Raw genomic sequence first — 15,037 nt, forward strand, 5'->3', positions numbered from 1 at the left:
AAAACAGATCTACCAAAACAAACGTATGGTTACCAAGGGGGAAAGGTGGGGGGAGGGATAAATTGAGAGATTGGGACTGACATACACACACTACTGATATAAAATAGGTAACTAATAAGAACCTACTGTATAGCACAGGGAACTCTACTCAATACTCTGTAATGACCTACATGGGAAAAGAATCTAGAAAAAGAGTGGATATATGGATACGTATAACTGATTCACTTTGCTGTACAGAAGAAAGTAATGCAACATTGTAAATCAACTATACTCCAATAAAAACTAATTTTAAATAAATACATACCCTCCAGAAAGTTACTAATCTATAATTTTCAGAATTCCCTCTGGAACTTTTGTTACAGACAGAAGACTAACAAATTGCCAGGTTTTCTATACCATCACTGTTTATGTAGAAATGTTTAGTGCTTTCCCAATTTCACCCTTAATTTCTTTTAAAACGCACAATTGCCATTTACTTCAAAATATTTATCCACACAGAAACTCCTATGAAATAGTGTAATCATTAAGCTGATAATGACCGAATCAAAATTTTGGCCTTCCTACTCTGGAATGGATAGCACTAAAGATAACAATTCCAGTTCAACGGCCCGTCTGAAAAAGAACATTAAAACTTACTGTGTAGGGCTTCCCTGGTGGCGCAGTGGTTGAGAATCTGCCTGCCAATGCAGGGGACACGGGTTCGAGCCCTGGTCTGGGAGGATCCCACACGCCGCGGAGCGACTAGGCCCGTGAGCCACAATTGCTGAGCCTGCGCGTCTGGAGCCGGTGCTCCGCACCGAGAGAGGCCACGATAGTGAGAGGCCCGCGCACCGCGATGAAGAGCGGCCCCCACTTGCCGCAACTAGGGAAAGCCCTCGCACAGAAACGAAGACCCCACGCAGCCATAAATAAAATAAATAAATAGAAAGAATAAAAAAATAAACAGGAGCTGTTGTTTAAAAAAAAAAAAAAAAAAAACTTACTGTGTAAAATGGGTGGTTAGACTAAATTATCGCTGAAGTTCTTCCAGCACTAAAACTAAATTCCATAATCATAACTGCTGACATTTATTGAGCATTTGCCATCTATGTGGGGCACTGTGCTGGGTACTCTTCACGGATCACTCAGAGTAAGTCTATAAGCATGTTACTAGGAGACCACTCCTAACATAGAGAAATGCAAACGGGACACAGACGCTTTCTAAAAACATGTCTCTAGTATAAAGCAAAATGGAAATGGAAGATCCCAAATTGTGGGGATTACCTTGTTCCCTGGGATTGGGAGAGGCTGACTCTTGTATGAAGTGACTCCCTAAAGACTAGATGCCTAGAGCCACTGAGAAGGGCATCAAAAACAAAAAACACAGCCTATCAAAATAATCCAGTTTGCTCCAGAGAATGGCTCCTTGCCAGACTGATGAAGATGCAGTATCAGAGCTCACTGAGAAAGCAGAAGTGATCTCACAACAGAGGAACAGCTACAGAGAAGTTCAAGAGTATTAGAAGAGCTCTAATAAACCTGGAAATCTGAAGGGCCCCAGTAACTGGGATCTAAAAGCGTATGATGTGGCCATACCTAACATTCGGTTTTGGGACCATGTGTTCACTTTAGTGTCCCCACTAGGCTGCAGGGTTCTCAAGGTTCTTACCTTTTTCTTTTTTTTTTTTTTAATCTACCCCCAGAACATAGCCTAGTCTAGGACCTGGAACATTAGAAACACTTAATAAATATTTAATGAGAAATATTAGTAACCAATCTCCCCAAGAACATATCTATCCCACTCACTGGGGTGTGCCTGTAAAATCAGCCTTCTAAATTGTGGTCTGGAGACCTCTAGGGGTCGTCTGCAGGTCACTAGGAGAAGTCAAAATCTGAAGGAGGACAGACTGGATGGAAAGGGCCAAACACCAGGACACAGGTTAAAGCCCAAGACAAGAGAAACAAGTAAGTGCTACGGTAGCGTAATGAACTAAAGAAGTTTAAAAGTGAAACATAAAACAAATCCAAAGAAGATAAAATTGCAGCCAGTTTATCTGAATGTGACACATATGAAGACTTGTTTCCTATCAATTTTATTATCAAGTACAAGTCTAGTTCATATCCCCTCATAGCACCACACTCAGTTTAAAAATGTTTAATTAAACGTGAGTGGTATTCTAAAACATACTACTATTTGAGAGCCTATAAAAGAATAAAATGAATAATTTTAGAAAGAAAAAATCACCCCTTTATAAGTGTTAAGCAGGGAAGCTAGAAAGGCAACATTCATTCTAGATTAAATTCACTGTCCTTTTCTCAAGGACAGTCAATTCTTAGGGTCATCTGCCAGTCATCTGGGATCTCAGAGAAACTGCAGACCTCATTTTGGTAAAGTGTTGATTATGCTGGAGACACACCACTGTCAAAATTATACTGGGAGTCTCACATGTAAAGGAAAAGGCTCCATTTTCTTTTTCCTTAGTAGGGCATCCTACTGGATTCATACCACAGTTCAGCATCTTACTGGTTGGGTCAAATTAAGCAAGTTACTTAGCCCCTCTGTATCTCAATTTCCTCCTTTATAAAATATGATTGATAACAGTCTCTGCCCCAAAGCTACAAAAAAGTAGATTATTACACACTCAAAGAATCTAGAGTTGTGTCGTGTACCTAGGAAGGAATCAAATACTTGTTAATTATTACAACTAATGGGCTAAAGTGATCTAGAATGACCCATGTAAGCCAACAAAGATTTGATGTCTTTAACAAGAGCAACCAAAAAAAGCATATTTTAGAAAGAACTTGCATGATTCTACAATACTCTTAAAATGCAACTTTTTTCTTTCTTTATTAACTGAAAAATAATGACACTCGATTGAGATGATGAATATTTAAAATGCCCTAAAAATAAGCAGTTGCCACAGAAGCAGTCCTGAAACACAAATCCTACTCATCTAAGAACTGGAGAACATAAAGAAGGGGCTATTTTTTTTTTTTTCCTTTATAAAAGCAGTTACGATTTTGCAAAGACTCAGAAACAGCTGTGAGCATACTTCTTGGTATGGACAAAACATTCTTGCAAGAAAGAACTTTGTGGGGAAAAGTCGTTTATCTTATCATACATGAAGCTCTTTAAAAATCTATAAAGACTATGAAACTTCTGAAGTTCTTTGCTCAGTTTTATAGTGGAAATGGGCGAGTTCAGATTAACTTAAATTTAGAGAATAAAGGGAGTTGCCAAATGGAAGATGGGAGTTGAAACATCTGGACAAAAGAAAATTGTCCTTTCACATGCATCAAAGAGAACATAAAATCTATCTCCCTGAGACTTTCCCTCCTCTTCCTATGGAGGTGGAGGTGAGGAGAACAAGCCATTTACCCAACTAGCCGCTCAACCCATTAGATCTCTGAACAATATTATTCACAGCGATAACGCCTTGCTTCAAAGCAGAAAGTCCATCCTACAGAAAGCAGAAGCATTTTGGCTCATCTTTTTCTATTCCATTTACGTGTATAAAATGGTCATAGTCATTAAGTATTTGCCAGGATTTCACATACGTAGATAATAAACACATATAAACCTCATTAGGCATGATTTGACAACATAAAGAAGTGTTACACAAACAATCATGCCATAACATGACATGGGACAGGAGATACAGCCAGGGGTGTACCATCCATGGACAACTTGGGAGAGCAGAATTCTACAGCCTCCAGAGAAATGGGAGCATGGTCCTCAGCACTGGCTCTGAACCTGGGTATAATTTCCATCCATGCCCTTTTAGTGACCCCCCCCCCCCATATTTCATCTTCCCCATTCTCATTTATCTAGCCAACCTGGAAGATGGAGAGGGAGAGAGAGAATCGGGATGAGAATGAAGAATGAATTTCAACAGGGGAGAATGCAGCACACAAGTTATTCAAGGACCTCATGTTATTGCACTCCTGAGAAAGTTAAGTAGGCAGCCAAATGCTCTGCTTTTTCAGAAAGGGGCTGGGAGTTCAAATCTCACAGGAAAATAAAAATTCATAGGAAAAAAACTGCTATTATTGGAAATAATTATACAATAATTCATAAAATTATACACTATTATGGATATTATGTAATTATATAGTATTACAGTCATTGGTCCTCATGAACACAATGACCCCATCTGATTCTTACTTCTTTTTAGATCTTCACGGAACTCGTCGGTCACATTCAAATGTTGAAAGTGGCTTAATAATCAATGGCTTTAAACTTGGAGTGTTTATTATCGCAATATTCTACTGTGTTTGATAAGGTAAACAAGCAAGATGGTCTTTTTCAGCAATAAAGCAGAACTGACTGGAATGCATCGGATTGACCTTGCCCGGCCCAAATGGTAGGCTCAACAGCTTGCGCAGAATCCTGAACTATCAACACATACTCCAGAACAAGTCAAAACCAAAACTTACAGAAAGCAATGAACCTAACGAATGGCCAATCATTACCATATAAAATTATTCCTTTTTTGGTATCATGCATAATGTTAAGTGGAAAAATATTCAAGAAAATATTCTAGAGATATGTTCTCTGTAGATATTCATATTATGAATGTGTGTAGAATACCACAATAAAATGAAATTTTACCTCTTCCTCATATGTGATCATCTTAGTCAGAGTTTAAAATTCTAATGCCTAACAGCTAAATATAATGTGTGGACTCTGCCTAGATCCTAATTCAAAAAAAACCTATGTAAAGGGACAGTTTAGGACACATGAGAAATTTTAAATAGTCTGGATATTATATGACCCCAAATGATTATTACAATTAACCCCTTTGTTAATTATTAATTATAATTATTATTATTGTTAAGTGTGATAATGGCACAGTAGTCACGTGAGAAAGTGTTAATGCTTTAAACATATACATACTAAAGTATGCAGGGGTGAAATGAGATTTGCTTTAAAATATTTCAGCTGCAGAAAAAACAGAGCTAAATGAAGCTAATATGGCAAAAACCTTGGTAATTATTGAACCTGGGTAGTAGGTTTATGGAAGTTCATATATTATTTTTTGCAGTTTTGTATAAATTTGAAATTTCTCATAATACTTTTTTTTAAAACATTTAAAAGCATTCTATTGCCCAGAAACCCTCCTTAAAGGACTCTATGTAGGGGAAAAAATCATCTTGTGATATTTCAAAAATGAAGTAAAAAATTATGAAATTGACATTTTTAGATCTATTCATTTATACAACTACTCAAAATTCCCTCTAATTTAGGAACTTCTTAAAAGGAAGACCCTGCTAAATTTTTATGTCAAGTGATGCTTTATTCCAAAGCAACAAAATGCATGTGCCTAAAACATATATAAAAACATAAAAATATATTTTTTAAAAAGCAGCCTTTTCTCTGCTTACCCTCAGATTTATGTCGGAACACAGCTTACAATTGTTTTTTTTTTTTTTACACATCTTTCACAAAAAAGTAGCCTTTTCCCTGCTACGAATTTTTTAAACTCACAGTATACTTTTCTATCTCAGACTTTTTAAAAATTATTTTCCTTCTTTAGGGAAAGCTATATCATGAGAAAACAGCTCAGCAAAATCCCTGCAAATAATGCAGAGGTAAAATACACATTACTTTCTTCCAGCCAAAAGGACTAACAGGGGAAAATGAACATTTTCAAAAGCATTTTGGAACCTTATTCCAGCTACCTCTGTGCTCAGCTCTTTTTTTCCTCCCAAAATACGTCACTTAACTGTCTGTCAAAACAACTCTTGCCCACTCTACCTGATCACATTCCAAAGCTGCAGCTTTTCCTGGATTCACTTCTCAATGACAAGCTGCTCAGAGAGCACCTATTAAACCGAATGTGATCGTCTGCTCCTTCCTTTTTTCCTTTCAGGGCATACTGCTGTCCATCAGGAGAAGTAATTAATGGGTTTACTATGTACGAAAGCGTCATCCCATCAGTTTGCTGCCTGGTTTGAATAGCTCATATCAGCTCTTCATGCATGCCAAGTGTGCTCACTGTCCGGAGATTACGATAAAGCCGTACCTCCTTTTGGATTTTTCGCTCACTATTCACAGAACTATGTGTTACAGGAACACAAGGACAGAAGAAATCCCTTCAACCTCTACAGAAAGGAAGCTCATGGACTGAAAAGTTGGTAAAGGGAAAAACAAGGAAAGCGAGAGAACGCAAGAGAACATCCACGCTTCTAGTCCAGACAATTTTTTAAGGCAACTTGATTCAGGAGCATGTGTAGTTCTGAAATATGGACAGAACTTTTGCAGAAGGTAAAACGTCTATAGAAAGACCCAGGATTTCTCAATTGCTGAAACAGTCAATGAATTTTTAATAAGTTCTGAACACTCAAGTTGTCTGCGGTCAGATCGACAGCTGTCATCAGACACAGAAAGGCAAAATTCACCCTTCTAGTTCTATAACCCTATCCAAAAGGAAGCTTCATCTACTGCATGCTGTCCTAACTAATGCTCCAAGATGACCAGGAATACAGACAGAGACTGCAGGAAAGAAAAACACAGTGGTAAAAGAGAACACGAAAGGAAGTAGAGACAGCATTTCAGGTATCGAAGCTTACTATTGCCAGCCGGAGTTCAAATGACTGAGCTTCAAACAAACCACTGCCAGGTAAGATTTAATTTTATAACATTAATTTATGTCTCGACCACTGAAACTAAACCTGCTGATGCTGTGAATGAGCTAGTAGATTTGAATTTCATGTGATCCTCCCTGGAGCTCTGTGCAGATTTAAGCCTTGTAAGGTAAACACTTGTTTTTACTTATGCTGCATAAACTAATCATCCATATAACTAGGTAAGAAAACACTCCAAAAATTCCATTCATTTTTCAATAGATTTGTCCCATCTTTGTCTTCGTCTTAAAACTCCCAGTTTTGTTTTATTTAATAGCTTGGGGGAAAAATGCACGAAGAGAGCCCTGAATGGGGCAGAAGAGTCATTCAGAGATGCTATTTACCAAACACATTCAAATGTAATTTGCTTCTCAGGGCACTTGGTAAAACAAAGAAAAATTATCGTTTTTAATATTATTTCTATTGATGCAAAAGAACAAAGCTCAATGACTGGTTTTTATCATTAGCCAAAAAAAATAAAAAAACCCTGTGATGTCATTCTCATTCACACTCAGGAAAAACAATCTCTAGTAAACTAAGGTATAGCAAGCACTTCAGTAGAATGGAGCTAAAATACCCTAAGGTTCTGGGCATATTTTCATAACATTTATAAATGAGGACATTTTTCTGATTTAACAACAGAACAGAAACAAATGGTATCTTAATACCTCACAAGCTTTAACTCAGATCAAATGGCCCAAACCGTAAAATGCAAAGAACTACTGAAACCATCACAGAATTTTAAAGGGTACAGTGCCTTTTAGAAATTCCCTGGAAATCACTCCATAATGAGACTTTTAGAGAGACTATCTTATGTTTAAAAAAAAGAAAAGGATTTGTCAGAATCTGAATTCCCTACATAGATTTTTAGCAAAGATTCAACCATATTAGTTAACTTCAATAGGAAAAGTTCAAAGCTTAATCTTTTCATAAAGAAGCCCTACAAATAATATGCTTCTATTATCTTAAAAGACAGGAGATAAGTGAAACAGTAAAAGCAAATCACACCTAACTGTAGAGATCTTCCGATAATATAAGGAAATTTATCTAAAGTAATTATTCAGTACTTGCCTGATAAGTCAAATTTGAAATTCTTCCATTTCACTGAATTCTTTCCTTTTTTCAAATTTTAATTAATAGAGTAAATTACATGATCCCATCACTCTTTTCAAGACAGTCTATCAATAACCTTAAATGTCATAAATCTTTTGCGTCGGAATTCATTCCAGAAATTCACCCGTCATTTTCCAGTAAAGGAAAGCAGCAATTCAGATACAAGCAGTAATACTGTAGTGTATCAATTTGTTGCAGAGAAAAATGTTTATTTAAAAATTTCAAAATACTTTGTATACCAGCCCTAACTAAAAGTATTTTTTAACTATACTGACATGTACCTGAACCCTTAAGAATTCATCTTTTTCCTCATTATATTGTGTAACCTGACATGCTTTGAAAATAGGCATATATTTTTTAAGTTAAAAAACTATTTCAACTCAAAGAACTGTTTAACTTAGGCAAAAATAAGAGATTAACAATATTATACTCAAACAATTTGCTTCCAATAAATAGAACTGAAGGGGGTATAAAATTACATTCCTCAAGTCTTCTGGATTTTATTTACTCATTGTAATGTACAAAGAGACCCATGTCCCACCAGGTTAGGGACTTTGCTTCTATGATTTATCTTCTAAAGACAATGGATGAGCAAACCCACCTCCCCTTTAGCCCTGGTTAGCATCAGTCCCAGTGAATCTTCATTTTTCTTTCCTATCTAAATCAAGCTATTTCTCTATAATAACCCATTCTGAATAATGATTATTGAGATTTAAATAACAGCTTTCCAAAAAAGACTCTATAGCAATTTATTCCAAATTAGCCCAATCTACAGTTTCTTCTTCATTTTAAGTGAAAAAGTAAAGAATAAAAACATTAGCTAATTTTTAACACATCATTTATCAATGATTCAAGTTGAAAACTGCTTCAACGTTAGCATCTCATGGGTACAAACGGATAAGGAATTTTATGCTAGAACATTTGGTTTGATACCTGAAGATGTGGTTTATTTATGAGAGTTTTTGTGTTGTGTGTTGATAGATTTAACAATTAAAGAGATTTTGAACATCTTGGGAAGTATTCAATGACTGTCTAATTGTTTCTGTAATTTAGAATGTTTTTCATGCGCACATGATATAAAAAGTATCATATTATAAAAGTCATATAATTTTGTATTAATGGATTCTTTCATAGAAATGGAGCAAATATTTTGGCTACCAAATCCTTGCAATGATATTTAGTACTGTATTTTTAGCTTCTGCTCTTTTTAAATAATCCAAAAGCTGTACTTTTTATTTAAACCATGAGAACATAAAAGTAGGTGTATAGGTCAAAATAAAGTACATCCATTTTGTGCCTTTGCTGACTCTTTTCAGATTGATATGTCATCTTTGTCTGAAATAGCAAGCCACATAATTTTGCATAGAAAATAAGAAACATACCTATAAGTTATTTTTAAGTGTTAACATTTAAAGGGACCAGCACTACATAATATTTTTAATTCCATAAATATTTACTGATATCTGCATTATTATAACTCTCAAATTTTCCCTTAGAATTTTGAAAGAATTTCCTTCATTCCAGTATCATGGAAAAGTTTTTCAAGCTTAATTCAACAGGGTATTTCAACTAGCCGGTATCTTTGATCTTTATTATGGTTAATTTTTCTTCATGAAGTGACCAAAGTTGAATAAGGCTGATGGTTCATCATGGAGATTCATCTCTCCAGCTTCTTCCTGCTGAGAGAGAATCATCTTTGGTTCGTGACATCACAGTCTGAGCTGGGCAAGTGGCTGTGATAGCAAACCGATGATGATATCCTTTCAGTGTGAATGAGCTGCAAGACGTGTGGGTGCTATCATTTCAAGTCCTGTCACAGAGACACTACTGAGATGCATGACAGGAGTCAAGTTAGGCAAAGATGCTTGCATTGCATTTGTCACTTCTACAGCATCAGCCATTGAAGATAAAAGTACCATTTCACAGTTTACTTCATTATTAATTTAAAAGAGGGAGTAAACGTCATGTTAATAAAACTCACAGATAGTGATAAAATGGGAGGGAGGAAAGTACCAGCGAGTAACCAGACAATAAAGGAAGAGGGACACGGAGAGTGAGGGATGGGTGCACAACTCCACCCTGGTTCAAACAAACACTGACGCTGCTCAGGAAACTGAGAAAATGATCAATACACTCAAAACGGGAAGGAATCTCTGAATGAGAAAGAGACCCCTAAATATGGGTTATAAAGTGACCCATGACATAGTTAATTAGTGTGAGGCACATACACAGTACTGTAACATGGGGGGGTGGGTGAGGAGGAAGCTGGTGAACATCCTTGTAAGAAAACATGAATTCATAAAAGAGGAATCTCTTTAATAAGCAAACCTAGTGTGTTCTATAAAAGTCTTCAACAAAAATTTGCAAAAAATAATTTGGAAGTTAGAGTTCAGCAAAGGAGACAAAATGAGACCCCTCTTACAAACACGTAAACATACGTAGACCATCTCTCCTCTTTTTATCATCTTTTATGCAGCTCTCGCTGCAAAGGACAGAGCAGAACCACCAATCCTTCCACAGTGAACACATGTGCAGTTTATCCTTTGATTAGTTGCAGTAGCCCCAACTCAACATCTATCATTTGTGTCTTAGCCTGCTGAACTCAGAGTCTGTGTAATGATTACATTACTCACAAAAAATAACAACTCCATGAATTACTAGAAGCCAACCTGAGGACTTGTCATCTATAGTAACTCAGTTTGCTTGAAACAATGCTGTGTTAGAGAATTCCTAAAGCATTCTTCCAGTCCCACACGCTGGTTAATTACTAGCACTTTATTATTCAACAGCTGTTGGAAGGGCCTGTCATTCTCCACTTTTCATATGGTATTGAAGGTATTAGTGAAATAGCTCAATAACCCAGACCAAATTTTATAGACCACTTTTATAGACTCATAGTGCGATGTCACATGTTGTCATCATCAGAACACATGGGTTTCCCATTTACTGATTGTCATTATAGGAATGTAGCATTCAATAATGTTCTTCAAGTAGCAAGTCAAAGACAGCTTCCAGTTCAGTTATCCCAATAAAAATCTTTAGCTGTTTATAGAATTTTCCTGGTGCAATCATCTAAATATGCTGGTTGATGCACAATCTAAATCTATCAGGCTTAGTACCTAACATGCTACCACTCTAATATTTAATCCTTCATCGATTGCATGTTTTCCTTCGTATGTGTTGCAAGGACACAGTCCTCTGCATGCAGTGATTTCTGGGTAGTTTGTGGTAATACCTACAGAAGAGTTTTCATGCCTAGAAACTTCCATAGCATTTTGGGAACACCTCTTTTGTAACATCTTGTTAGATTGCACTGAATACCTATTTATATACTTATCTTGCCTATTAAACTCTGCACCCTCGTGGGTGAGGGCCTCATCTCATTAATGTGTCTATTCCCAAGATAAGCACAGGACTAGTTAATCAATAGTTAAGTCAACGTACAAATGTATCCTAATACATTCTCAAGTACAATCTCAAACAGGCCGAAGAAGAGTGATCCTGAAATATACCTTAGCTTCAACTCACTAGTAATGAGCAACTAAGACAAATACAGAAGTGTCTCAATGTGAGGAATCTTTTGGAGCAGTCATACAGAAATAATGGCTACAAAGAGATCAGATCTGTTAAGCATGTTATGTGATATTATGAGGTATGCAAACACAGGATAGCAAATTTATCCCTTACACTTTTGCTGTATTTGACATATGGAAATCACACTTGCCATACCATATTGTGGTCTAGAACTTCATCAATAGTCCAAAGGGACCGAAATTGATCTTGCTATTAAAAGGTGATTACAGGAGAATTGGGAGAGCATTTTGCAAAAGAAATTGAAGCAATACTACAATCAGCTTTCTACTCAAAGATGAGAATGGGGAAGTGGCATACTTACAATCTTACATTTATTCTATGCTCCCTCTACGTGAGGAATGAATCTATGTGGGTACCTAAGTTTAGTCTCCTTTCTGAGTTTGAGAGCCGCATTATCAGATTTATCTGTTAAATCTATGCCAACAATGGTGATCTCTTTCAAAGTAGGGACAAAGGCTAGAGTCTATGCCGCACCTGATCCTCTCTGATAGAAATTAAGGTGAGAAGAGTGTGGAAGCAGGCCGGTATCACTCTGGAATTCATCAGCATACGTGTTGGGGTGGAGTCAGCTACAATCTCTAGAGATGCTCAGGGTATGTGGACGAATGCATTCATTAGTCCTCATAAAAATCTGTGGTTTGATGTTGGTGGGCACAGCTCAAGGGTTTGTTTTTTTTTTTTACCTTTATCCCATCATTTTTTAGCAGTGTTGCATTCTTCCAAACAAGATCTCAGATAGACCTTCAAGATAAAGCATATAAAAGCAGACCTCCTCTGGTTGGGTTGAGATAGAAAGCCTGGAGCCATGCAAGCTAGAAGGTTCCCTTCGCACCCCATCTCTCCTTGCTCTCCCCTCCCCATACTTCTTGGAAAGGCTCCTGAGGTATATTTGTTGTAACTGTTCTGCCATCTAGAGGATCCACAAAAGCATTCCTCTCTATTTTAATACACACATTTAAAACCGTATAGACACTGCCAAATACTCTTATCTAAAATTCCTGAAATGAGTCATGTCAAGTCCTGGCTTTTGCTAGCCCAAGTGGGCACACATTGCAAGCAAAACAGTGCTGGCTAGACATGCAGACTGCTACTCATTTATTCTGTTGTCTCAACAGTGGTCAAGCAACCAAGACCAAGGAGTCAAATAAATTACAAGTTGATAAACATGGACTAAACATCTGTAATTTGGGTTAGGATATCGCAGAAGTAACTAAAATTAACAAAATCTCAGAAAATTATATCATTTGCAATCAAGAAGTAAGGCATGGAAATCAAAGAGTGAGAATATGTCATAAAAGGAGGCAAAATGCAGTGTGAGACATCAACAGAATTTAATTGTTGGAAATCCAAGAAGCTTCCTCTATAATATTCTGTCACTGATAACATTGTGCCAAGCATTTTAGTTACCGTCAGTTTATTCCAGGTTTGTGGGCTCTGTAATTTACTTTGAGAATGAGATAGGGCTCAAGTATTTAAACTACAAACCATACACAACTAAATTTTATATCTAGCAGGATATAGTGGATAAAAGCAACCTTTGATTTTTTCCAAGAGGAAATATCATTTTCCATCCCCCAAAAAACATATTTCAATCACAGTGACACACTGGTTATGTAATAATTTATTCATTTCCATTCACTGATCATCTCCAGCACTATTTCCTATTTACTAAGGAATTCCCACAACTATTATTCCAAAATCTCAAATGATTCCTATCTTGAAGCCAATCTCCCAAGTGAGCAAAGTCTTTTTCCCCCTAAAACGTTTTAAAATACTCTGAAATATATCTTGATATTCTATTTATTTATTTATTTATTTATTTTTTTTTTTAAACTGTTCTTAAATTTATTTATTTATTTATTTATTTTTGGCTGTGTTGGGTCTTCGTTTCTGTGCGAGGGCTTTCTTTGGTTGTGGCGAGCGGGGGCCACTCTTCATCGCGGTGCGCGGGCCTCTCACTGTCGCGGCCTCTCTTGCTGCGGAGCACAGGCTCCAGACGCGCAGGCTCAGCAGTCGTGGCTCACGGGCCCAGTTGCTCCGCGGCATGTGGGATCCTCCCAGACCAGGGCTCGAACCCGTGTCCCCTGCATTGGCAGGCAGGTTCTCAACCACTGCGCCACCAGGGAAGCCCCTATTTATTTTTAATATCTTACTTTGAATTACTTCAAACAGACAGCCAGTACCCATGTAATTACCACCCAGCTTTAGCAAGTATCAATTTTTGCCATCTTTGCATCAGATTTTATGTCCCCTCCATAAATAGGTCTGTGAAGAAAACCTCCCAATAGGCAATACAACTGTTTTCTCTAAGATAAGCATATTAGGAGCTAGTTATAATTCTACATCTATATTAAGGTTTTTAAGTATCAGAAGGATACTTAATTATTCTTTATAGAACTATCTTCATTACAAATATTTTAAATAAATGTAAATACCAAGGCAGAGATAAAGACTTTTTAAAAATTTATTGTACCCTTCCTGTCTCAGATGCCCAGCTGAACTTTTGAAATAAATGTCCCTGATAACAGAATCATAGGCTAGTTTCTTTCACCTCCCCACTGTGTCAGCTTCCTGTGATGTAGTAACATCCTGGGTAGAAGTAAAATAATCAATATTACAGGGTCCTTTGGGAAGGAAACCAACCCTCAACAGTGATTTCTTATGTAGAAAAGAAATACCTCAACTTGCGGTCACAAAGGCATGAACTAGGTATGGTAAGGTTAATACTCGTGTTTTTAAAAAATGCATTTTTGGCTCAAGTCAGTACCAAAGAGCTAGGAAGACTGAAAATGTGCATCTCCTCACTCGAAGGACAGTCAGAAGATCCAGCCACTCCCCTTTTTAGAAACAAAATGAAACAAAAACCAGAATAACCGCGTTTAAAGGGAATGTAAGGCTGGACTTCTTACAGGGAGACAAGGAAGCCTTCCTTCAGGATAACAATTGGGAGTGAGCTACAATACTCTCACCCCTTGAAAGATACTGTTTCTCAAGGGGAAAGGTGGAGGGTGGGATAAATTAGGAGTTTGGGATTAACGTATACACACAGTACTATATATAAAATAGATAATCAACAAGGACCTACTGTATAACACAGGGAACTCTACTCAGTATTCTATAATAACCTATATGGGAAAAGAATCTGAAAAAGAATGGATATATGTATATGTGTAACTGATTCACTTTGCTGTACACCTGAAACTAACACAACATTGTAAATCAACTATACTCCAATATAAAGTAAAGATTCAATTAAAAAAAAAAGATACTGTTTCTGGTATACTGTTACCATAGAAAGATCATCTGATTTAACATATCAACAAATGCTGAAAATGAGACAGATTCAGACAAACCCTCCCCTCCTCACCACCTCCTCCTACTCTCCCCTTGCCTTTATCCACCAAACATCAAATACTGCACATCACAATAAGTTCCAATTGTACACATTCACTTTCTCTCTCGTTAGGAGGCTCTGACAGCATACTTAAGAGTCAGGCTGTTGTATCCCAGCCCAGTGGCTTCACTGAGCACAATTCATATGTTCTCTCTCCTCAAGGACACTTGGAAAGAAAGGATGGCCCATGCATATTTTCCTTTTCATTACATCCCTATATCTCTGTGCAATTTTGAACCTTGAAACTCTATTTCTACGAATGGAGAATCACAGGTGCTCTATTACTCTCTGTTTCCAATAGTAAGATCTTCAGGTAAGTGAGTCCTATCT

Source organism: Eubalaena glacialis, chromosome 2 (assembly GCF_028564815.1).
Source record: "Eubalaena glacialis isolate mEubGla1 chromosome 2, mEubGla1.1.hap2.+ XY, whole genome shotgun sequence".
Classification (NCBI taxonomy): Eukaryota; Metazoa; Chordata; class Mammalia; order Artiodactyla; family Balaenidae; genus Eubalaena; species Eubalaena glacialis.